This window comes from Venturia canescens, chromosome 4 (assembly GCF_019457755.1).
Source record: "Venturia canescens isolate UGA chromosome 4, ASM1945775v1, whole genome shotgun sequence".
In the NCBI taxonomy this organism is placed as follows: Eukaryota; Metazoa; Arthropoda; class Insecta; order Hymenoptera; family Ichneumonidae; genus Venturia; species Venturia canescens.
In genome coordinates this window covers 22,104,563-22,130,238 of record NC_057424.1, presented here as the reverse complement: position 1 = coordinate 22,130,238, position 25,676 = coordinate 22,104,563, and the positions used below count along the sequence as shown (strand labels likewise).

Here is a 25,676-nt window from a genome sequence, read left to right as displayed (position 1 = left end):
CTGATTTTCGTGATTCCTGGAATTTCGCGTACGTGAATGGATCGACACGAAATTTTTTGCGGAACCGCCTCCGCAGAATCGTGTTTTAGATTTAATAGAATTTTTAAGAGCTCACACACGAAATTACGAGGCAATTCTACCGCAGGGCATAAAGATACGTGCATCATTGCATAACGTAGCGTTGATAACAATGACCTATATCTGTATACATTTATCTATAAATATATAAATGTAATTAGACCGTCATAAACGAGGAGTGCGCTTGGCAGGGATATGCAATTTTTTTTCTCCGGTTTTATGCACTTTTTCAGAATTGTGTGAGATTCGTCGGGAAAGTTATGAGGGAAGGCATCAGAGTTGGTCAGCAAAAAACTCAATCCAGCGTGCTCGAGTAACCGTATAAGAAAATGGGTAACGATATTTTTGTTTTATGTATAATAAAAAAATAAATTGATTAAAATTATGAAAAATATAATGCATCAACCTTTGGCATGAGTTGAAGAAAATTTCTTGAGTTTCGAGGTTGCAGGTTCGTCACTTTCGGTTAGGAAGGTGGAATATCATTTTGTTATTAACTATGATTATTCAGTAAAATTCTGTTATTTTTCCTGTGTTTTTTCTTCGTGTATTTGATCGGTGATTCACAAATAAGCGAAAAAATAAAATCGATGGGGGTTTCGCTTTTTTTTTCATTATGAAAAGTGCACTCGACTCTATTTTTGTGGTTATGTCCCCTGCGTCGGAACGATAAATTCCGAAGTATCATATAAAATGCAGTCGCGCACAGAAATGCGTGACAAAAACGAGCTGATAAAAGAATCTTGAGGCAATCGTGACTGACCGAATCGCGTGTGAGCGCTAATGTTCAGGGTGCTTCCTGAAATATTGAACGTGCAAGAGTGACGTAGAACTCGATGATTATACACATTTCCTCCTCCCTTTGGAATGATACCGCAAAGAGAGATAATGAAATAAAGATTTTAAGGTATTCCTTGCGCGAACCCGAATATTCTACGAATAAGTGATTTTAAATAACAGTTAAATCGAAGTGCGTGCGAATAGATTGGCGAGATTTCAGGCCGGGTTATCGAACATTTAATAAGGAATTAAAACTTCAGAAATCGTAAAATTTATACGAGCTTATGGAGATTCCATCATCACCAAATTTCTATTCAATAATTCATATACCAAAAAATTCGAAATTCGTGATACAAAGTGTGGCTCACAGATAGAAAAAAATTCAAGGAATTCGTAGCGACGATAAAAATAAAGGGTCACCGAATGCTTAGAAGAGATATCAACGATAGAAGTTGGAAAAATGGCAGAAGCAGAAGCCTTTCCCATGTAACCGCGACTTCTCAGAGGTTAGGAATCAGTCGAAATTTCGAGTGGCTCGATTTGGGCGACCAAAAAATCCGCTCATGCGAATAGAGTACCTTAATATAAACTGCATAATTGGAAAAATGTCTTGATGAGTAATTTTGCAAGGAAGCAGAATGCGCGGTTCGTTCGTCCGTCAGCACGTTCAACTATTTATAAATAAACTTTCAGCATCGAACATTTCAAATTAATACCTTAACGAACTTAAATATTTCAAGGGGATTCGAACGCAAAGCGAATGAAGAAAATCGTGCTCCGTATCAATAGCAGACTCGGATATAGAGCCCTCGTTGGAAATCGACTCACGTTCGTGTCGAGAGACCTCTGACAATTTCGGAGTGAATACAAATCGCAAGTTTTTCGTCGATTCAACACGCGTACGGTTTTATGCCAGCGGGAAATTCAGAGGAAAATTCGTCACAGCTGTGTCATTATAAATGAAATAACAGCCGCGAAACAATAAACTAAAAAATTAACCACTCGTCAAATTCTTTTGAAATTTTTTCGTTCTTTCACACCTTGATCGAGCGACGTCCCAGTGCACATACGAGCTGAATAAACGCCTACAACTCGCAGGAAGCCAACATTGAATTGCAGTGGGATCCGGTTGAATGGAAATCTTGCACGCCACTCTCGTTCAAAACGATACGATTTAGCGTGTCAAACACGAGACTTCACGTGTGTCAAGAATACATTCGATTTCTTAAAATCCATTTTCAGGGAGTCTCGCACCAACGGCTCGAGCTTTAAACTTGGGATATTTTTCTTCAACGTGCAAGGAAGCAAAAAGTGGAAATAATCGTGAAACGATAAGTCGAGATCATAAAATTGGAGCAGAAACAAAATCCCGATGATATTTCCATGTTGAAAAAGTGGCACTTTTAGGAAAAACGATGAACAAACGACCAAAAATGTGTAAATACAGCGAACGAGAGAATGAATATGTTTGAAACGATGAAAAAAGCGAAAGGAAGAATATGGGGTTGAGGGTATTTCAACGAAACGAACGGAGCAACATGTATGATTCACTAATTTTTTGATTTCACGAAACATCGGTGCAGGTTGAAAAACTAAGAATTGCAAATTCGGCAAGAAACGAAATTGGAGAATTACTGGAATTATTTGAGGGCTTTTTAAGATCGTTTCGTTGGACTCGATCGTTGCAAACTTCAGCGGCACAAAGAGGTTAAAAAGAAGAGACGAAAAAGACGAGTAGTGCCGGATCTGAATGGTGTATTTCGTGGAAGTTGGGACAAGTCGATTACACGCGAGGGGAGGCATAAATACGTGGATACATGCACGCAGACGTGTGTACATACACAGCCAAGTACACGGCATAAAGTAAGAAAAATGCTCTAAGCTGATATCTCGTCGGGAGATTCGCGGCGCGGCTCGGCTCGTCTCGGTGGAAGAGACGGCTCGCGACAAGAGATGACGAGAAATGGATGGGGGACGGTCGAGGATCTCCGTGACGAACGTTTAACGAGGGAGAGCGAGCGAGAGAAAAGGAGAAAAGAAAAATACACACTCTTTCATTCTTCATGGAAAAGTGGAACGATGCTCTGGGAACAGAGTCTCGATAATGCTCTTTCCCTCCTCAACGAATCGTACATTTGTACATGTATGAAGTTTTTTCTTTTTCCTACACGTTTTTTTCGTTTTCTTCTCAATTGAATCACTTCGCAGAGCCACAATAATTTCGATCTGATGCATCGACGATGCTCGATTCTCGAAGCAGAAACTACGATGAGGCTGCTGAAGTTTGCAACGTTGGAGTCCAACAAAATGATTTTAAAAAATTCTCCAAAAACTCCAGTAATTCTCCAATTTCGTTTCCTGTCGAATTTCCAATTCGTAGTTTTTCAACCTGCACTGATACTTCGTGAAATAAAAAATTGGTTAATTAAAAATGTTTTTTCCCTCATTTCGTTGGACTCCAACGTTGCAAACTTCATCATTGTAAAAACTACGAGGGTTGAGTGAGTTTTGCAACGATTTTGTTTACAACCGAATCTCAGCAGAATTCGTCGAGTATTGGATACCTCGCAGGCCCACGATTCCATTGGCTCCCTTATAAAATCCAATCTCGATCCCATCTTTTTAATAACTGGTGCCCAGAAACTTTGCGGGTGGACGTATCCGTTGAGAAGTTCGATCGCAGCACTTTTTCGTCCACGAATCATACTTTGTTCCTTTCGTTTGAAGCATTATCGGGAACCAAGAGGTTCGTCTACAGGGTGCGAGGGAAGTTGATCTCAAAAGTGTGGCAGACAAGTGAACCGTAACAAGTTTGATCAAATTCCCAAACTCTTTCGTCTCGGATAACGAATAAACTTGAAAAAAAGTCTCCAATTACTTCATCTCTCAGTCCAACGAAACGAAGGAGCATTTGTAATTTACCAATTGTTTATTTCACGAAGCATCGAGGTATGCTGAAAAACTACGAATTGCAAATTCGCCAGAGAACGAAATTGGGGAATTATTGGAGAGTTTTTTACATCATTTCGTTGGACTCCAACGTTGCAAACTTGAGCGTCATCCTTCGACTAATTCGTGATGCAAATAAGCCGAGTGAGGCTTTCGGGACACCCGCTATACCCCCGAGCCCATATGCGAGTGTATATTGAAACGTAACAAGAGAAGGCGCTCATCTTGCACGTGAGAGGAGTTTTTGGATCGGAGCCAAAAAGTTTAGGGCTGTGGATTTCGCGCGAATTCACTACTCTCGTTACACTTTATACCCATACACATAGTTACATAAAGTTCGATGAAATTTAAGGCCTCCCACGTTTCCGCTGGTCCTCCATTACTGAATCGCCGTAACTTTGAGCTCCTCCCCTTCCTCTCCAGCGGCAGCTACCCGCCGCAATATTCTCGGGTTTTGTATACGTGACGTGTGCCCTGATTCGGATGACCTACAACGCGCTCTGGATGCTGCGCTGCAGTCGGCCGTTTGCTGCGAGAGGGAGAACAGGAGAGAGGGGTTCTCGAATAAAAACGTGGAGGTGCAACGACCGAGAGCCCAGGTCGCCCGGGGGATAAGGTGGAAATATTGGGTCAGGTCACACGGTTTTTCAACACGAATTCATTCGCTGCATACCAATTGAAAGAATTCACTCTAAAATAGATCAAAGTCCGCAGGGAATGTTTGATGTAGTTTCCAGTTTTTTTTTCTCCGCAAAAAAGCACTTTTTCTGCGGTACACGCAGCTGGTTGGACGCATTATTCTGCGGGATTATTTTCCCTCCAAGTTTCATCATCAAATAGCGTACCGAGGTCAGGTCGATTTGAACGAACCGCAGTAATTTAGCAGCTTTTTCCAATCTTTGTCATATCTTCAAATCTTTCCATCTTCATTGTATTCGATGGATTATTATCAGAAAGTCAACGAGATCCCAATGGATTATTGACGATCGTCGAGCTCGAGTAAGATGGAACAGTCGAAATCTGCCAACGACGTGAGCAGCCAAAGAGGCGACAGAAGAATCGAGTCGGGGCCACGTGCGTGAACGATTTCAACAGCTGACTCCAGGGCTCGGTATTAATCGTTCAATTCCATCGATATAAATCGAAAAATCGAGGTATTCGTGGGCGTATGAAGACTGACAGTTTGTGCAGTGAATGTGGATGTAGAAATATTTGTCAAACAACCGCATTACGACGGGAGGCAGAACGAGTGTGAATTCACGACGCTGAAGTTTGCAACGTTGGAGTCCAACGAAATGAAGGAAAAAAAAAACATTTGTAATTCACCAATTTTTTCATTTCCCGAAGTATCGGTGCAGGTTGAAAAAATACAAATTGCAAATTCGACGGGGAATGAAACTGGAGAATTACTAGAATTATTGGAGAGCTTTTTTATCATTTCGTTGGACCCCAACGTTGCAAACTTCAGCGTCATGTGAATTCGACAATGTAGGACGGCGTGTGTGTACGACGGTATGTCCGGGTCGACCCATCAGGGTCCCGGCTGTGTCTTTCGTCGAGACGACGAGGTCGTTGAGCTTTTCTCGCGGACAAAAAGACGCGAGAGAATGGTAGAACTGGCAAAGTTCTCTAATGAAAGAACTTGAGGCATTGCACGGCATCTCGTTGGAAATTTCATAGCGCTCTTGACATCGTAAAATTGTTAAATTACGAGTTTTATTAGCACTGTTATTATGATTATCATCACCATCGTCGTCGTCGCGATCATCATTACCTGGCTGGAGTAAGACCGCGAAGTTTGCAACGTTGGAGTTGAACGAAATGATCTAAAAAGAGCCTCAAATAATTCCAGTCATTCTCCAATTTCGTTCTCTGCCGAATTTGCAATTTGTGGTTTTCCGCAAGCTGCGCCGATGCTTCGTGAAATAAATAATTGGTGAATTTCAGATTCCTTTTTTATTCCTTCATTCCGTTGGAGACTCCAACGTTGCAAACTTCAGCCTCGTCCTGGTTGCTTATTTCTACAGGAAATCGTCATAATTTTAATGATAATAATAATGAAAATTATTACAACAACAATGTGGAGAGAATGGAATATTATTTCGCGTAACCCTGTACGGGTATTTGCGTTTCCAGAAGATACCCTTCTTCCTCGTGAGATATACTGTGGGACTTGAAAGAGAATAGCATCAACGCAGCACATGTGTGTGCAAAAGGCATTATACGCTTCATATATAAATACACAGAGTCGCTCACATCCTTTTATACGCATATATATACGTGTGCTTATGAATGTGTATGTAATTTGCTGCACTCTCGGGACATCGAGGCACAACGTGAACTTCTTTTCATTACACGTAGAAGACATTTACGTAGGGATGTGTACGTGCACGAGGCTCGATGCAGGAAACGTTTACCAAATACGTATAGGTGCGCCTTGAGCTCTCGATTCTCATGGCAGTCTTTTTATATTCCCTCGTACATGGACAATAACATTATTATTATTATTATTATTATTATTATCATCCTCTTATAAAGTAAAGAAAAACAGTGTATGGGCATAGAAACGATCGGATATCATGCACGAATTTGTTGATTTTTAATTGAAATTTTGAAGCCTGTGATTATTGAATATTCGCGTACGAATTGTTGTGAGTTTTCCTATCGGAGGAAAAAATTGAGAGGGAAATTGAGTGATTCGTTCAGTTTTGCATTGTGGTATGGATAAATGGTCCAAGAATCAACGAAACTGAAAATGCTGAATTATAAAGATGAGATAAAGCAAGGACGCGCGATGAATGAAATGAAAAGTCATAAAGTATAAATGATTCGTACGGATTGAGATAATAGGGTATTACACCTTTTTTTGAAAACTGTTTCAAAATATAATCCTAAGATCGTAATAAACCAGTGGAATTTTTATTTGAATTTTATAAGACCGAAAAGTGTGTCTTAAAAACTATTTATTATTACGAAGTTTAAGTTTGCAACGTTGGAGTTCAACGAAATGAACGAAAAAAAGATTATAATTAATTGTTTTTTTATTTCACGAATTATTGATGTGGCTTAAAAAATAACGAATTGGAAATTCGGCGGGGAAGAGAATTGGAGATTTACTGGAATTATTTGAGAGTTTTTTTAGATCATTTCGTTAGACTCCAACGTTGGAAACTTCAGCGTCATTTATTATTTATAATTTTCAATTTTCGCGTGGATATGCTAGCCGCCATGTTGTTTCGGTTTTTGACGTCACTCCGTTAGTAAACAATACGATTGCGAAAGACCACGTAAGTAATTGTGAATTCATCGCCACCATCAACATATTTATCATTGGTAGATTTGTACTTTTTGCTTTCACAAAACCGTCTTCTCCATGATGCGATTTTAATAAAATGAATAATAAAAGTCCACAAACGTACATAATAACTTGTAAAATTTCAAAATAACACAGAGCGCACGATACAATCCAGATTGTTTACTGTCGGAGTGACGTCACGTTGGAATCCAATATGGCGGATGGCGTTTTAGACATTTGAAAAACAGATGAAAAAGGACGATTTTTAAAATTGAATTATAAAATTTACATTGAATTTTTATGAATAAATATTGACGTTTCTCGTTTACTTTTTACGAAATCTATCATAAACATGCTATTATTTAATATATTTTTTTACATGGTGTAAAATACCCTATTATTCGAATAAGAAAATAATGAACAGGTGAAACAAGGGAAAAGGAGCAGAGGAACGAGTTAGAAGAATATACTCGGAGGAATTTCTCTTAGTGCATTAGTCGGCGTTATCGCATGGATAATGTGGGATATGTAGGCAGAGAGGGAACGAGGTTGTGAGAGGGAAGCAGGAGAGGTTGAGAATTGATGTTAGTCTGAGGCGATGAAAGTGCATTCCATCGGAAGGTCTCGGGCCAGATCGTGATTGGATCGAATTGCAGAAAGAAATAACCACGTGGGAATTAAACGCGGACACGGAAGGCCCGCACTATCACCTCCCTCGTCTCTCTTTCCCACTCTTTTTCTTTCCGGGTGCACATCCATCCACGCAAGCACATGCACCTGGGACATCAAGCACCGAGGTGAACGGCCCAATTAGCGAGGGACGAGAACTAGCCCCTCTGAATTGTGCAATCTTGTACTTGAGCACGATGTCATTTGTGAAGGGAGATTGTGAAATTTCGAAAAATTTTATTCCGTTTTTCTCAATTCGATCCTTAGCCAAGGACGCATGTCGAGAGAGCTTTATCAGTTTCGAAAACATCCGAGTCAAACCGCAGGAGGGAAAGCCCTTTTGAAAGTTGCCATTCGACTCGATCTGCTGACAGGAACGCTGCAGGTTAACGAGAAACGACGAATCACGTGTTTTTCTATTGAGGTTATTTATCAGCTGCAAAAGTCGGTTACTGAGTTTACACGTTTTCCTCGAAATATCAAGCGTCCCCAATAAAAAGTTTAGGCACCGACCTCCCACGATTGCGACTAATAATCTTAAGGGAGATCATGCGTTACTTTTGATTAAAAAAAGCCACTGAACTTTTTTGCTCTTCTCATGATCAAAGAGACGATTAAAATTTATTAAAATTATGTGTAACTTATCTGTTGAGATTCATCAGTTTTTAATTTAATTTAATATTTTTATTAGTATTTTAATAGCAGTTAAAATACTTTATTAATAAAATCGTCAAGCAAAATGTGACAGCAGCCATTTTCTATTAATATGCGTACGCATACCTACATTTTAAGAGGATGGATCAGCAAATTTCGAAATCGAAATTCTTTGACACAGTTTGACCGATTAAAAAAGTCTCTGTCAGTCGGTTTCTGCCATCGTCCTACGCAGACTGACAGAGCCTTTTTTTAATCAGTCAAACTATGTCAAAGAATATCGATTTCGAAAATTCCAAGTGAGGTTAGTCGACTGATCTATACTCTTAACCCAGCTGGCTCATGGTGTTGTCAAACCTTCCACCGTTTGTGTTATCGTTACTCGTTAACCTCAAATAAGTGTTTTTCTTTTTCCAATCCCAATTCATTTTTACCACTAACGAGGCTTTCTCAAGGCATCATTGATATCTAAAAACATTTCATTTTCTTATTCTCGTTTGTGGCTCTCTAAAGTTGGGAGGATGTAATTTCATTAAATCGAAATCGTCGCACAGAAAGTGTGTCTGCCATGAGCCTGTGTATAACCCTTAAAAAATGTGATTTTCGTTAATTATTTTCTCGACAACTAGACGGTAGATTCTATAATAATTCCGGGAATAGATGCACGTTGTATATTTCTAGCATATTTCAAAATTTCAACTCTCAAAGTTGGGATTTTCGATTTCCATTAGACTCGCGTGAACTTGCTTAAAACATGGGAAACGTTTTCTTGAAACACCAAACGTCGCCAAGAGAAACGTGTATCTACTTCGCAGTTACCGACTCCCCAGCCTCCCATGCAATGACGCTGAACTTTGCAACGTTGGAGTCCAACGAAACGATGTAAAAGAACACTCCAATAATTTCCCAATTTCGTTCTCTGGCGAATTTGCAATTCGTAGTTTTTCAACGTACGCCAGTGATACGTGAAATAAATAAATTGGTGAATTACAAATATTTTTTTCGTTCATGTCGTTCGACTCGAACGTTGGAAACTTCAGCGTCGTAGCCTCCCAAACGATGAATCACCTCGTATGAGAACGTCCCATGTTAAAGGACAGAAAAATATAAATCTCTATTTGCACAATCTAAAGAGAAGTGTGCCAGACTGCAGACACTTACGAATGTTCGACATGACACATACACAGGGATGAGTACGGGGAAAGCCTGGAAAAAGAGAGACGAGCGAGCAGAACGTCTTTGTCGAATGTCTCTGTGGGTGTCGTAAAGGAGAGTATCTGCGAGGGTCGAAAGATTCTTTGATTCGCTGTTTCTTTTTTCTTATTTTTTTTCGGTCCTTTGTGCGTAAATACGTGACGTCCCATTGAGGATGCATCCGCGCACGTGCGTAAGAGGTCTTTGCCTTAAGAGCTGAGAAAAAGAAGCGAATGCTCGCTCAACGCGGTATAATGGGCACAACGAAAAAGAAGAACGGGCAAGTAGAATTAGAGAAAGAGAGGGAGAGAGAGAGAAAAGGGGAACTAGGGGCGGGGGGGGGGGGGGGGGGGAAGAAGCGAGCTCTTTTTAAAATAGTAGTAAAATGAATAAAAAACGGTAGGAAAGAACTCGCAAAACGGAAATGATGAGACACGATTCGAAGGAATGGACAAATGGGGATAATGAAACCGACGTAAAAACAAAGGAATCTGTTGAAGAAACTTTTTTATATTCTAGAATGAATGAAACAAAAAGGTAAACTTTTATGTTCAAGAGCAGTGATTGTCGATGACGTTGCTAGTATCGATTATGAAGTTGAAGTACAGTTCATCGTACTGCTTCCCAACAAAGAAAAGTTGAATCGTGCTATTGTTGAAATAAGCCTTTCCTTTCTCATTATTACCGCTATTAAGTCGATCGGATTTAAACTAACTTTTTGCCCGCTGCGCAAAGACTCGAAAGAGTCGATTCAAAGTTGATCTCCGCTTAATATTCTTATTATTCTTACTCCCATGACGATTTGTAGTTGGAAATGCATTCGTTGATTATCAGCACAATGAGATGTATACGGTGGCTCAAAATTATCCACTCCCCGTAGTAATAGTCAAGTTGTTTATTAATTGGCAAAATAGAGAGAAAGTGAACAACAGAGAGAAAGAGATAGAGCGAGAGAGAAAGAGGAGTGCACTCAGTCACGTATGAGCTAAGTAATTCTTCCGGATGAAACTAATCTATGGCGTCCGACATAGATAAATCGAGGCATTTAAACGAGCGTTATCACAGAGCTAAAATAAAGAGTCACTTCGACGAGAGACACGAAGCAATGCGAAAAGCTGGGCGGAAGGAGAGAAGCGCGGTGAGCGAAGCAAAGAGGGGGGGAGGAGCGTGAGTAATTTTGAAATTTCCTACGAAATTAAATGACTAATAAAGGGCAAGAGGCTCCTTTTCTTTTCACGTTTCTTGTTTCGTCCGGCACGTCTCGATTAAAATAGAACAAAGTGGAACACGCGTACGAAAGCGCGCGCAAGTTTGACTTTTTGTTGATTAGCCCTGTTAGTGTCACGTAGCATGTCGTGGGGGCTCAATAGAGAAAAAATGAGTTGTATAATTGGCCATTTGAATGACTATCACCGGGTCTAATTGCCTGTGAATCATTGACATGTTAATGTATCGACCAGCATCCTCACATGTACCGACCCACGAAAGCGCGCTCTCTCTCTCTCTCTCACTCTTCCCTTTTTTCCTTTATTATTTTCAGCTTCATTCATTGCGAATTATCGGAGCAATGAATGAGCTCCGGATGCATTTAAGGAAGCTCATCCGATAATCGGATTAATAAAGATATTTCGATTTAAAAAATTGAATACAGTAATGAATGATAAAAAAGTGTCCTGTCAAAGTTTTAAGGGTGAATGATACAAAAGTCGAAATAATTAGAAATTGATCAAATTTGGTGATAATGTTCTTCAACATCAAGTGCGAAAACACAAATTTTTTCAAAATTTTCTTCTGTTTAGTTATCAAGTAATTACGCATTAAAGCAGATTTCTTATGCCCGGAATGTATACCTATATATATGGAAACGCTATGCTTATACACGTGAACTTTAGTGATCAATTACTGAATAACTGTACAGAAGAAAAATCTTAAAAAATTTGTATTGTCAAATTTGGCACTAAAGAATATGTTCACCAAATTTTATAAAATTCTGATCATTTTGAATTTTTTTATGTTTTTAGCATGGTTTAGCATTGCAACATTGTATCGCCTGTGCAATATATCCTTAAGGCCCGTAGATACTTTGTTCGTGAGATAAAAATTAAAACGGAATCTCCAAATTAACACGGTCTCTTACGAGTTTCAGTGGTTTTCCCGTCTTTTTATATGAAATTTGCAGGCATTGACGAACAGTTTTTGCAGAAACTTTCATAAGTGTAGGAGTATGAAAATAATAGCATTACGTATGCCTTGAAATATAATTAAAGTAATATCAAGAAAAACAAAGAGAAGAATCAACAGTTATGATCGAACTCATAAATCAAGAACATGTCACCCTTACAATTAATCGATAAAATAATTATTCAAAATAAATATATCGTCCCTCAATATTTATTGCACAGCTTCGTAAAATCCGTTCAATACTTATAAAGTTCATAATTAATGATTTTTTCCTCGAAAAATGACGACGCTGAGTTTGTAACGTTGGAGTGCAACAAAATAAACATTTGTAACTCACAAATTTTTTATTTCGCGAATCATTGTTGGAGAGTTTTTTCAGATCATTTCGTTGGACTCGAACATTGCAAGCTTCAGTGTCATGAAAAATGGTGACTATTGAGAGGTTAAGCCCATATGTCACTTTCATGCCGGCAACGTTGGCAACGTAATTAAGGAAGTTAACGCGAATCTAATAGAAATGGAAAATTTCAACTTTAAGGCACTTGACATTTTGAAATTTACTAGAAATATACACCATGCGTCTATTCCCGGAATTATTCGAGGATCTACCGTCTAGTTATCGAGAAATCAATGAACAAAAATCACATTTTTTGAAGGGTTATACATAGGCTCTTATGACAGGTACACTCCCTGTGTGATGATTTGAATTTAATGTAATAGGATCCTCCTAACTTTGAAGAGCCAAAAACGAAAATAAGAAAGTAGAATGTTTTTAGAGACCAATGATGCCTTAAAAAACCCTTGTTAACGTTGAAAATAACTTGGGAATGGAAAAAGAAAAAACACTTTTTGAAAACTCCCATGAGCCAGCTGGTTTAAAATATAGATATGCATACGCATGTGAATAGAAGATGGCTGTTGTCACACTTTGCTTGACGATTTTACTACGAAAGCATTTTAACTGCAATCATAATATTCCAAATTTATCAATCTTAACAAATAAGTTGCACAAAATTTTAATAATTGCGAGAATAAATTTTAATCGTTTTTATGATCATTAAGGGAGGAAAAAAGTTCAGTTGCATTTTTGAATCACAAGTAACGCAAGATCTTCCTTAATAAAAACTTGTTTTTTAAAGAGGTTTCTGCCATGTTTTAATTATGCCAAACTTTTGAACACTGATTATGACACATGCGTGAAAAATTCCGTCAATAACAGCTGTATAGGCAGTACAAGTTACGAGTTAATTTTTCTTCAAACTAACTCCGTACCGGATGAACTTCCTTAACCCTCTCGGACCGTATGTTGCTTCTACGCAACATGCGCTTCCAGGCCCAATAAAACTGCATCGGTCAGTAAGGTCGGGGTTCTAACTGCCTATTTCCATCAAGCAAGGTTAGATTGCACCTTAGATACTCCTAAACCAAGAGATAAACAGCTTTAACTCATCAAAATATTAATATGAAGTCGGCGTTTCATGTTGAGTTGGCGTTGTGTGAAAAGGTGCTTTATATCGCAAAAGAAAAGTGGGTATAAATTTTTTTTTCGTACTCCAAACGTTATTTCCTTTCAAAGGGAAGCTAATATGATGTATTTAAGGTATTCGGTGCTAGATTCATTCGTAAATTTTCCTGATTTTGCTCCCCAAGGACCTGGTGCTGCGCGCAGCGAACATTCAAAAATTCATATTTCCCAACAAAAAAACCGAAATGTCACAATGGATTCGGAAACTAGAAAGTATTTTGAGATAAAATTATGAAGGGAATCATTTTCCGTCAACGCGAAATAGGTCTCGGTCTGAGAGGGTTAATCGAGTTATTTCAATACTTTATTGTATAAACTGCAGACCTGGGACCAATAACCGCTCACTTTGTAGTATTCGTTAGTTGAATACTCTTGTATTTTCCTCACAGCGATTAATAAAATTTGCAAAATAAGATGCACATTACGAATTTATACTTTCGTGGCCATGTATTTTTTGAGCGAATTCATGAAATCCAAGAACACTTTGGCGGGAACATTGGAGACACGTTGCAAAAATCAATACTCGCACACGGTGTGTATCAGAATTTGGTCCATGGACGCTCGATTACCCATCCATAGAAACGTACTCATACATAAAGACACGCGCATGCTGTACGTGTTCGTACGCAGACACGTAATAAACGGGACAAAGAAAATTCGGGGGAAGAGACGAGAAAACGATTTCTCTTTCGCCCTGTCTCGGTTCAGTCTTTCTGTGTAGATAAATCGGAAGCGTCACATGCAGCCGCGTTTCTCCCCTTCGACGTGACCAACGATTCTCCGAAGACGAAGAATATTTCGGGGGAAACACGTGTAAAAACGAAAAAATACGTGAATTCGCATAAATGCAAATGCACATAGTCGTATTTTCGTTGATATAAATTTGATCCTTGTTTTCGCGTTTGGGTATTTTTCTCTGTAAATATCTGCTCTTATATTCGACGATGTTTTTAGTATCTGCAAACCGAGAGTCATTCATTGTCTCGATTCATCGATCTGGCAAGATGACCGATGCCCACGCGCACACGCACACGCTCACACAGGGGCAACATAAACGCAGAAAAAGATCCTGTCGCCCCGATGAGAAATCCACTGAACTTGAACCGTGCGCTATAAGCGAGCATTATTAGTGTGATTAATGACGCATAAATGAAACTACGCGATGCTTGGCCCTGAGAAAGAAATGAGAGTGAAGCTCTCACTTTTCTTATTAAGAAACAAAAGAAAATACGAAAAGGTTCCCCGGTGTACGATAAGAGCGAGAGTAAAATGCCGACAAAAATGATGAACTCATTAAATTATTTCAACATTTACAAATAAAATTCTTAATTGAATATTTTTCATTTTTGTTTTTGGCATATTCGCAATCGAGTGTGAGAACTGTGTACAGAATTCGAGATCTCGCCAATTTTTTGCTTTTGTTTTTCACTCAAATCTCCCTCAAACATTGCCAAGTTCGAAATTTTTTGTCTCTTGTATCTCCATTTTGAAAAACGTAATTAGCCTGGAGTTGTGAATGAAATATTCAAAGTCGTTGCCACAACCAATGGCATCGTCCGAGCCAAATTTAATTGAGAATAAAAAAAGTTTCATCGGCGATAAAAAAAAATGTAACTTTAAATTGGTGGCCATAGATTTTAATCGTGACGAAAGAGTGTGAGCTAACGAACCTCATTATCCTTCCACGCCCTCTCACTCTCCTCGTTTCTTCCTTTTGTGCCAATTAAAAATATCCGAATTGAGTGTTTTTCTCTTTTATCTTCATAGGATTATTACTAACCAACTGAAAAGCCAGCATCACTTTCTGTATTCAATGTAATGTCTCAAAATGCCTTATTCCAATATTACAAAAAAAGAAAAAAAAGAACCCAAAGCAATGGGAACTACGTACTCACTGCCAAAAAGTTATTTCCGTCCATGTTGTGTTCGACGCAAATATCGAGAGTGCCCGAGCAGTTATGAGAACGATGAAAACAAGAATTGTAGGAAAAACGGAAAACTAAAAATTCAGTTAAATCCTTTGTAACAATGCGATCCAATAGATTGACAAGCGAAACAAGTTAATCGCTATTTCTAAAGATCATATCAACTGCCTCGTGACTCTCCATTCGAGCATGTTCGTAATACTCGTTATATATATCGATCACTTTCCACGAATTTGAAAAAGTCTTTACCGCGTTGTCCTTCCCTGGCATCGTCATCGCAATTGTTACTTTTTTTTTTATCTGTCTCTACTCAATACTTTAACACACACGCGAGCCTTCTAAACGTCGTCGTATTTACTCCTATTGTGTGTAAATTGATATGTGAAAAATATATGCGTGTAAGGACATTTCCCCAGTACGTCTCTGTATATACAGAGCGAGGCAGTGATAAGCAAAATGTTAAAAGCCCTGTTTATGAGCAATACGAAATATTCCCCACCGCGCGTTTCCCACTATTTCAAGCAGTATATAAAAATCCCTTTGTAAATATATAGGCATATAAAAGTGAGGGGATGCCTGTAGCATATTATTGTGGACAAAGCAACGTAGAATAGGAAAATAAAAATAAAAAATAGTCTGTTGGTGTCCACTCGTATCCATAACGACACCGTATGACGCGCGACACGAGAGTTTACGTGTGTACGCAAAGGGAGAAAGAGAGAGAGAGAGAGAGAGGCTGAGAGAGTACTGAGAGACACGAAGACTGGCCCTCTCTGCATTACGTGTCCGCCGGGTTATTTGTCTGGTCTCACTTCGTCTTGCCACGAAGCCCGAGAGAAAAAAGGAAATAAAAAAAAGACTAAGTATGACAGGGTTCAACGAGAGAGGGTGGGCCTGAAAAGTGGTGGGAGATTAGCCTTAAAAAATGCTTTCGTTAGAGAATCATTGATTTCAGTGTGGGGCTAAAACCACCCTTTCGTCTAGGGAGCTCAAAGAAATTAGAAACCTAAGGGAGTGAGGTAGAGGGCTGGACATTTGACCATTGTCCAGCCAACATGCTCGTCATCACATCCAGGAAAAATTCAATATAGCTGTAGGAATCTACGTTGGGGGTGCACTGATGAACCGTGCGAGCTGCAGAGTTGATAGTTGCGTGAAAGGGTGGCTAGGTTCAACGAACCGATCATTAGATTTGCATGACAACACCCCGCTGTCAGTCTAGTGCGTGTCCCTTGTAATATTGGACTATTCGTGTATATAGACGAATTAAAAAATGTATTAAAGTCTGTATGTCTATAAGTGCACGTTAATTCCCTTTATATTGTAATGAATTTACAAGATAATTACATATATGAAGAGCTACAATGGGTTTGGGTTGTTTGTCGAGAAAATGTGTACTTATAATTGTGTTTAATGGCTTTGAATATAAAATTTTGAGGAAATGAATATTTGAGAGTGAATTTTCATATTAGCTGGGATTATAGCCAGGAAATATTGCAAGATTAACGTTTCTGGAGAATAAAAGCCTCCACTTGTGTTTGGTGAATTGAAGCACCGTATGCTGGAAATAGTTTAGTGCTCATAGGTGTGGGATCGCAGAATGAGAAAACTCTCATAGACAATTGAACGTAAGTTATCGTCTCGTAGAGACAAAGGATTAGGAAGGACGTAAGAGAAAAGGAGGAAGCACGTAAGAGAAAATAAAGAGAGAGTGAGCACATTGGAAAGCCCTTTAATGTTACTCGCGACGAGAGCTATCGATTATGGCTAAAACGGCCACGAGAGTTGCAACCCAGGGTCTCGTGGGTTCTCAACTCTGCACCATGAAAATCACTCGGAAATTGGCGTGCTTAAAAACACGATTGTCGATAATTATTAAAAGTGGATTTTCCTGTTGAGATTATCTTTATAAATTGTTTTACGGGATTAACGATGTTTTGGGTTAGTTTCAATAAAATTTTAATGGTGAAAATTTGAATAAATTCATTTTCGTTACCATATGAAACTGAGCTCCAAGTAGAAATTTTCTTCTCTAACACAATTCGTGAGATTATTTATGTTTCAATGGCTTTGAGAAGTTGTTCGATCGAGATAAGTCGATGCTCCGCCAAAGGTTTTTTTTCTGTGTATTTTTCATGTTTGGTTTCGTGTTAAAAATTGAACGAGATTTATGTGGCAAGAAGGATAAAGTAAAAATTTCTCTTTCTGTCGGTAAGCATCGAAGCGGTGTGCATCATTAAAGAGGATCCTCGGCGCATTATATTCGAATGATAGAGTCACGAAGAGAAAGAAGCTCGCGCGGAGAAAGACTAAAACGAAAAATAATACGGAACGTCGCGAGAGTAGTACGTCAGTTTTATCCCCATTCTCAACGATTCTCAAGCTGGAGATACAACAGTAACGAGAGTGGCTTTTACAGGTTTTATTTTACTATCGTTACGATGCTCTCTCAGCATCATCAATGGCCAGTGCTCTATGTTCTATTCTCCTTTATACGTACGTGTTAGCACACTTGTACGAGTGCATATGTATTTTATATGCGTGCACCTCGTAATTCAAGCACCCTTCGCTTTCTCACGCTCCAGGCGAAAGTAATACTTGCCGAGATTATTATTCTTTCGCTCGGACTCACGATGAGCTCTCTAGTTCTCTCTGCCTTTCATTCTTTTCCTCTTTGTATCATCCCTCTCTCCCTTCAAAGCTTTTTTCCTCTTTAACTCTTTCACTTTTCACGTTACCTCCGAGACAGTTATCATGACCTCAAAACCTTCGGTCCCAATGCCATTATTTTACGATCACACAGATGACGATGAAGTTCGCAGCTTCGGAGTCCAACGAAATGATGTAAAAAGACTCTCGAATAATTCGAGTAAATCTCAAATTTTGTTCCCTGTCGAATTGGCAATTCGTAGTTTTTCAACCTACACCAATGATCGTGAAATAAAAAATTGGTGAATTACAAATAGTTTTTTCGTTCATTTCGTTGGACTTTAGCGTCGTTCAAACAAATATTGCTCCGCTCAAATAATAATAATAATAATAATAATAATACTTCATTTCATTGTATTATACAAACTTGAAGAAATAATTTTCAAAAATCTCCATTGTTTAAACTAAAAGTGTTTATAATAAAAATCAAATTTGGGAAAATCCTTAAAATTTATTGAATTATGAAAACAGCATGAAGGGACAATCGATTAAGTCCATCCGGCAGAAACTTCAAAACAATTAAGCAAAAAAACGGTGTTTTTTTAATTGGAATGCAAAAAAAAATGTTTAACAATACAAATTATGTCAATGAACGATAAAAATAAGAATAGCTTTTTTATAGAAAAAAAAAAAAAATTGAAAAAATTAACGCCCAACGTGGGGCTCGAACCCACGACCCTGAGATTAAGAGTCTCATGCTCTACCGACTGAGCTAGCCGGGCGAATATATTTCATCGTACTAAAAGCCCATGAAATTCGAGTATAAGAAAAAAATATTTTTTGCGGCTATTTTTATTCAAGAAATTTTCAGGGTTCCATTTGAATGATTCAACAATGATCTGAAACTGTGAAAATAAAAAAATTATATATGACCGTTTGATAAAAATGAGAGGAATTTATTCCACTCAATGTAATTACATTTTTTTTATATACAGAGATCGTCGAACCATTTCTCTCTCGTTCTATCCGTTTCGCGATGTTCTTCTCCCGCTAACGAGACATTATCGTTATTCAATGGCTGAGAGAAGGAATAGAGAAAAAGAAGAAAAAAATGAATGCGGTACGGGGGTCGTTATGTATATACGCAAAGAGGATATCCGAGGCACCAACGCATTTCCCATTGTCAGTATCAAGCGCAATAACCCCGACGCTGCCAGTTTTACGATACCTTCTAAGAGCATGAATGAATGAATAAAGTCTTGTGCTATTGTGTTGTCGATTCACACAAGCATAGGCAAGTTCAACAGGCTTCGTATCTACGAGTCTATAAAGTTCATTGATTTCCTAGGAGTTCGGACACATTTTATTCACTGGAACATCGATATTAACACATGCTTGTGTTCCAATGGACAAAAAATCAGCAGTTCCTCTCATTTTTATTTGGGTACAGTGAAAAATTGATTTTTAACAAAATCACACGCAAAAATGTAGAAAATTCAGCCATTGAGAACTGATTTTGGCAGATGCCCTTCACACGCAATCATCCTCGTTGTGGTGGTCAATCTTTGCTCGATTGTATCCTAGAATTCGTATGCACCGAGATAAAATTCCAGTAGAAACTACTATGGTGCCATAGGAGTAGGGTTCTATATGGTAATTTTATTAATTCTTACGAACGTAAATAGTAATTTTTTGTGAAGCGAAAACTCGATGAAAATTGATATGTCATACCAAAACGTACAAGCGCGAATGAAATTCTGCCATGTACAAACAATAGTAAATTCTAAACAGTTCGGAAGATTATCGATGCTTGTGTTCGAGTTCTTGGAATTGTACTATGCTCAACTGTAATATAAACAATTAAGAAATTCCAATTTGAAAACGACACGAAAGTTACAACGTTTTTGGTAAAAACTTCAAAAATGGGCGATATAGAACCCTAATACTATGGCGGCATATCAATTCTTACTATTTTTTTCTCCGTGTGCATAATTCCAACAACACAATCAGTGATTGATGATAAATTTTCATTTTTATAACTGAAAATATAATTATTTACCATTTTATTTCTATTTTCATTCTCTTTTTTTCCAAAACTATGTTTTTGACAATTCGTCATTGAATCTCATTGATAATCATACTGTGACGCAAATTTAATTGGTAAATGACCCGACTTATTACTGCTCTCGATTACGAGCTTGACTGGAGGAGAAACAATTTTACACGCGTAGGTCGTTACTCGATTAAGAGGCCGGATAAGATAATGTCATTAGTAGCCCTTCGAGACCCCTTTTAGGTATTGCACTAGCTCTGCCTTCGAAAAAACTCTATCAAGAAAGACGAACAAGTGGGTTGTCGAAGGAAGAGGGAGACAAAGAACACATGAGAGGCAATCGATGGAAAAGCTGCTGGCATTTTCTTTCTGTCATGTGAACCTTTTCCCCAATATTGCAGTACATTTCATCGATATTGAATTCAACAAATGAATACATAAAACTAAACGCAGTCAAAGTAATTCATTTTAAGGAAGCAGGGCCGGGATCTGTGGGAGTGTATGCGTGGGGCACCCCCCCTTTTTTTTAAATGCGCATATTTGCAATATCACAATGTATTATAAAACGATTATTATAATAATTTAAAACAGAAATAATCTGTCACACATCAATAAAAAAAATAACAGAAAAAGGTACAATTTGACGTTACGATCCTGCTCACAAAAAAGTGGCAACATTGAAATATAGAGAAAATAATTCAACAGCTGAAAATGACTTGATTTCATACAGAAATACTCAACGATCTATTACGATTTTTTTTTCGGTCTCATTACCTGTGATATATAACATTATTTATTATTGTTGATATATAAATTGTGTTAATCGTTCAAACTTGTTGTTTTTATACAATTGATTCGTTTTTTTAAACTCTTTATGTAGGCGTATACACACGTCCGGACGTGCATGTGTTTTTCACAAATTCCAGGTTAGGCAGTCGGTGCTTCAAATGTCGCGCATGCGCTTCAGCGCTGTGCTGAACATCTGATTTCTGCGACGTTGCGGAATCGTCTCACCGTCACGAAACGTCCCAGAACTTTTCCCAAACTTTTCGATATATTCTGAATCCTTACGATTTGGAGAACAATACTCTATTTTTTTGTTTATTTCTGTTGCGCAAGGGTATATATATCCCTTAGGACACGCGTTTTGAGAGTGACTCTTCCATAAGACCCGTGTTAAAAATCCTAACTTTCACTATTTTTTTCGTTCTTAAATGGTCGATGACCCCATCTGAAATTTCGCACATGTCATTATTGATAATCTAACTATGAGATATTAAAAAATTATTTTTTCTGCTGCGCAGGCATTCGCGACTGAGCCTCCTTAAGAAATTTCATCTGGTAATCGAATTAACAAAGAGATTTCGATAAAACCAAATTTGAATACAGTAATGAATGATAATAAAAAAGTATCCTGTAAAAATTTTAAGGCCCGAGGATACTTTGTTCGTGAGACAAAAATTAAAACGGATTCTCCAAATTAACACGGTCTCTTACGGGTTTCAGTGGTTTTCCCATCATTATATATGGAATTTGCAGGCATTGGAAAACACTTATTGCAGAAACTTCCATGAGTGATAGAAAAATATCTGAAGAATACGTTTACAGCTTCGTAAAATCCAGTTAATAATTTTTTTCTGGTAAAATGGTGACTATTGGAAGTTCATATGTTACTTTAATGATGGCAACGTTGCAACCGCGCGCGCGCTTTTTGAAACCGGAGACTACATTTTCCGATCGACGCAACTTATGCCTAGGGAGTCCAATAAAATATGAAGGACGGATGAGAAAATATTGATGTAATTAATAAAAACTTGTTTTTTTTTAGACGCTTCTGCCATGTTTTAATTATGCCAAACATTTGAACACTGATTATGACATGAAAGCGCGTGAAAAATTCTGTCAATAACAGCTGTATAGACAGTACAATAGGCGTTACACGTCCGCTTCAATTTTTACATCTAATATATGGTCGGTGGCAACTAATGACGCTTGGTAACAATTCGGTCACAGCAACCAATAAACAAAACCATGGCAACGATTAGAGGCTTCACATTTTGATATATCGAAATGTCTTTTTTAAGAAAGGAACTAACAATTTTCCCCCTGCACTGCAGCTCTTCATCCCTAGAGAGAAACCTTAATGTCTATACAAGATTGATAATGCTAGGTCACATTTGATCGTGATATTCACGCGAGTCCATATTATTAGTGGCCATGAAGCATAATTTGAGCAATTTTATGCATAGTACGTATGTACTGGTTTATATCTCGTCGTTTAACCATTAAATTTTTTTAACGGTGACGCACGCACGATTCTCTTCATCATTCCTTATTACAGACACTCGGACTGTACTGCTTTAATGTTTGTATGGACACTCAACATCGAATCGTGTTGACTTTCGTTTATAAATTCATAAGTAAACATATAATTGATAGTAAATATAATTCAAATAGTATTAAGAACATTCGGTTTTCTCGCGAGCATCTGCTCTTGGTGCTCTATTTTTATAAGAAGGGAAAGGGAATAATTGATGTCAAATTTTTTTTAATTTCTAGTTTGTATGCATGGAACACTGCTACATCGATTCACTCGTTAGCCAGAATTCTTGGTTTCGATGAAATCGTCGGTGCTGCCTGATCTCGAGCTAATTTAATCTTGAACATTTCGACACCATTCTTCCAACCGGAATAAAAATGGATTAACCCACGTAGAATGATGTCAAAATGGGCGCTTCCATTTTCGCATGTATCGAATTAACGAGCACAACTTTCGAGAACCGTACGAAAGATTTCAGTAGTGATTGTGAGGCCCGCACAACGCTGAAGTTTGCAACGTTGGAGTCCAACGAAATTCACCAATTTTTTATTTCACTACAAATTGTGAATTTGACAGGGAACGAAATTGGAGAATTACTGGAATTATTGGCAGGTTTTTTAGATCATTTCGTTGGACTCGGATGTTGCAAACTTCGTCACAGGCTCGCGATATTGGGAATGAGTTGCCGAATAATCGCAAAAGCAATAGATCAACTTCAGTTTTATACTTTTGTGTATGAAAACACAAACTGAGCTCGTTCGTTCATCATTTTGAATTGGCCCAATGCGACCCTTCGTCTGTAATTGAAAGAAGTGGCCTTGGCCCAGCCACATTGAGAAGAAGGAGGATAGAGTTCACGATGAGTAAATTATTCGGGGGCACACTCGTGCACTAGAGAGAATCTCATGTCAAGGGTGATCCATAAGCCCCGGAAATGTCTAGAGATGATTCAGAAATGATTCACATTATTTGAAGATTTGCAGAAAGCGAATCGTTCGACGATTCCTCACACCTTTTGTTTTATTACCTGCATACTTTTTTATCGATTTACGACCATGATTTATTCTGTAACAGTGGATCAAGAACTCAAAAAAGAAAACGGATTGAGCGGAAGTCGCCAATTAAGCAATAATCTGCAGCTTTGTCTCACGAAAATGTCGTTATCAAATAATGTTTGCAGGAGTTTCCGTTCGTCTCATAATTTTATAAATGAGGCGTTGACCGAAGGTCACCGAATCGTTTATCCACTGAAAATAAGTGTGAGTCTTGTTTCAAGGTTGCAGGCAACAATAAACGTCACACGAACCGTCTCAAGATCGTTTGGTAGAATTTAAAAATGCGGTACGCACGCGAGACAAGAGTTTCGAAGGATTTCAATGCGTATAAAAACCTTTGGGCCGATCGTTAAAAAGCGTATTTATTTCCACTCTTGAAATTGAGGCATTCATGGGGACGAAGTGAAAACACGGGATCTACTTCCGAGATTCGATGTCCATATAATTGATTCCACGATGATTTTTTTCATCTTTGACAACTCGAGAACAAAAATTGGCACTCGCCAATCGCATGTTATTTTTCAACCCTCGAATCTCGCTTGAAATTCGTTTGTAAACTCCAGCATGTTGATTGCTTCGATGAAAATGAGCGAATGGCACCTGTTTATTGAGGCGATAAAAATAGTCGCAAAAGTCACGCTTTTTTTCGTCAGTCGTAAATCTTAGGGAATCTCGAACGCAATGCGTTAACACTTTACCACTTATTACAGGTAGTGTCGGATTATTACAAGCGCAAGTTCGTGTAACCGTTTTCAGGTACTGGAACAACCGGTTCCCCAGCACTCAAGTTATGGTGTTTCGGTTACGCATAAATTATAATCCGTAAAAATTCGTATTACGACCGCACCGCGCGCACACGCAAACGAACTCATAGATTTTTATTTGTATGCAAGAAACTACTCATGTTTTTAAATTATTACGAAATAACAAAAAGATCATTTTTTTAACGTATTGGATTTTAACAAAGATAACTAATCTCGCTGTGCACCATGACTCGAACACGCATCCGGTAAGGTGAAACCGGACCTCCCGGTATACTCTTGTCGTACATGCGCAATAGCAGTCGCGCGAACTGATCTTTCTTCGTGGTATTATTCGACTTCTAACTAATTCTGGGTCTAATAGACGCGAAACAAATATATTGCAGATGAAAAAAAAAAGCATTTGCAAAGTTCAAAAAGGCCTGAACGAAGGATTTCGTATTTCGTTGGGGAAAAAAATTGTGACAAAAAAACGAAAATTTAGCATCTTAAAAAATGAATTTTTTGTTGAAACTGTCGCCATTTTTTTAAAACAAAATTTTTACAAATCCTTCGTCCAGGCCCAAGCTATTATTATACCAAATAAGTGGCATAAATTTGGTAGGGAGCGGATTAATAGTTTTTTAGTTATCATGTCCATTGCGACTGATGCTCAAAAAAACGTGCTACTGAAATACAGCTGGAGTTGCGCCATTTTGAGAAATTTTTTGATGACAAAAATTATACAACTACGCGAACATATGTATACTAAGGAATGTCGTTCATAGTTTTTCAATAAACGTTGATTTTCTTGTCGAAAAAAAATCAAAAAAATCACGTTTTCGTCCGCTGCAAGTGCTAAATGAGTGCTAAATTTTTAAAACGCTATTAGACCAAGTTTAACGTACCGATTATTTGTTATTGTTAGTGGAATTGTATTACAGCATATCTTATTGAGATGTAAAAATATTAAAAGCATTAGTTTTGCAAAACCATCAACTGATAAATGCAAATTTCCACGCTGACACACTTTCACTGGTATTTTTCAAAGAATTATCTGCATTTTTTGATCGATTTTATTTCAACAAGTCTCATTTTGTTCGTCAACTGGCCCTCTATATATCCACCATGTAGTTTTTTTTTTTTAACTCGATCGTTTCGCTGTTACAGCTAATTGTTCATTAAGTGAAAAAACTTTTTCATTCATAATTTCTCTCAGGAATGAGTTTAAAGGAAAATCTACGTGGTGAATTCGTAGAGGATCAGTTGAGGAACAAAATGAGACTTGGTGCAATAAAATCGGTTAAAAAATACAGATGATTCTTTGAAAAATAGCTGTGAAAATGTGTCATCATGGAAATTTGCATCTACCAGTTGATAGTTTTGCAAAACTATCATTTTAAATATTTTTTCACGTTAATAAAATATGCTTGAATACATATCTACTAACAATAAGTTTAATCGGTACGTTGAACTTGGTCTAAAAGCGTTTTGAAAATTTAGCACTCATTTGACTAGCATGCAGTACAGGAGTTACCTTAAGGTGATGGAGCAATCGCTATCTCGCCACCGTGAGTGCGAGAGAGATAGCTGCAATTTTCGAAATTGA

At 38.0% G+C, this 25,676-nt stretch overlaps 1 protein-coding gene and 1 non-coding gene across 4 annotated transcripts in view; both read right to left on the bottom strand.

The window, feature by feature from the left end:
• Nucleotides 1-25,676, bottom strand: part of Tsp66E (Tetraspanin 66E) — a 57,816-nt gene that overhangs the window by 26,880 nt on the left and 5,260 nt on the right. The window lies entirely within an intron of this gene.
• Nucleotides 18,609-18,681, bottom strand: TRNAK-CUU (transfer RNA lysine (anticodon CUU)). Its single transcript has one exon. It is a non-coding gene; the product is annotated as a tRNA-Lys (tRNA).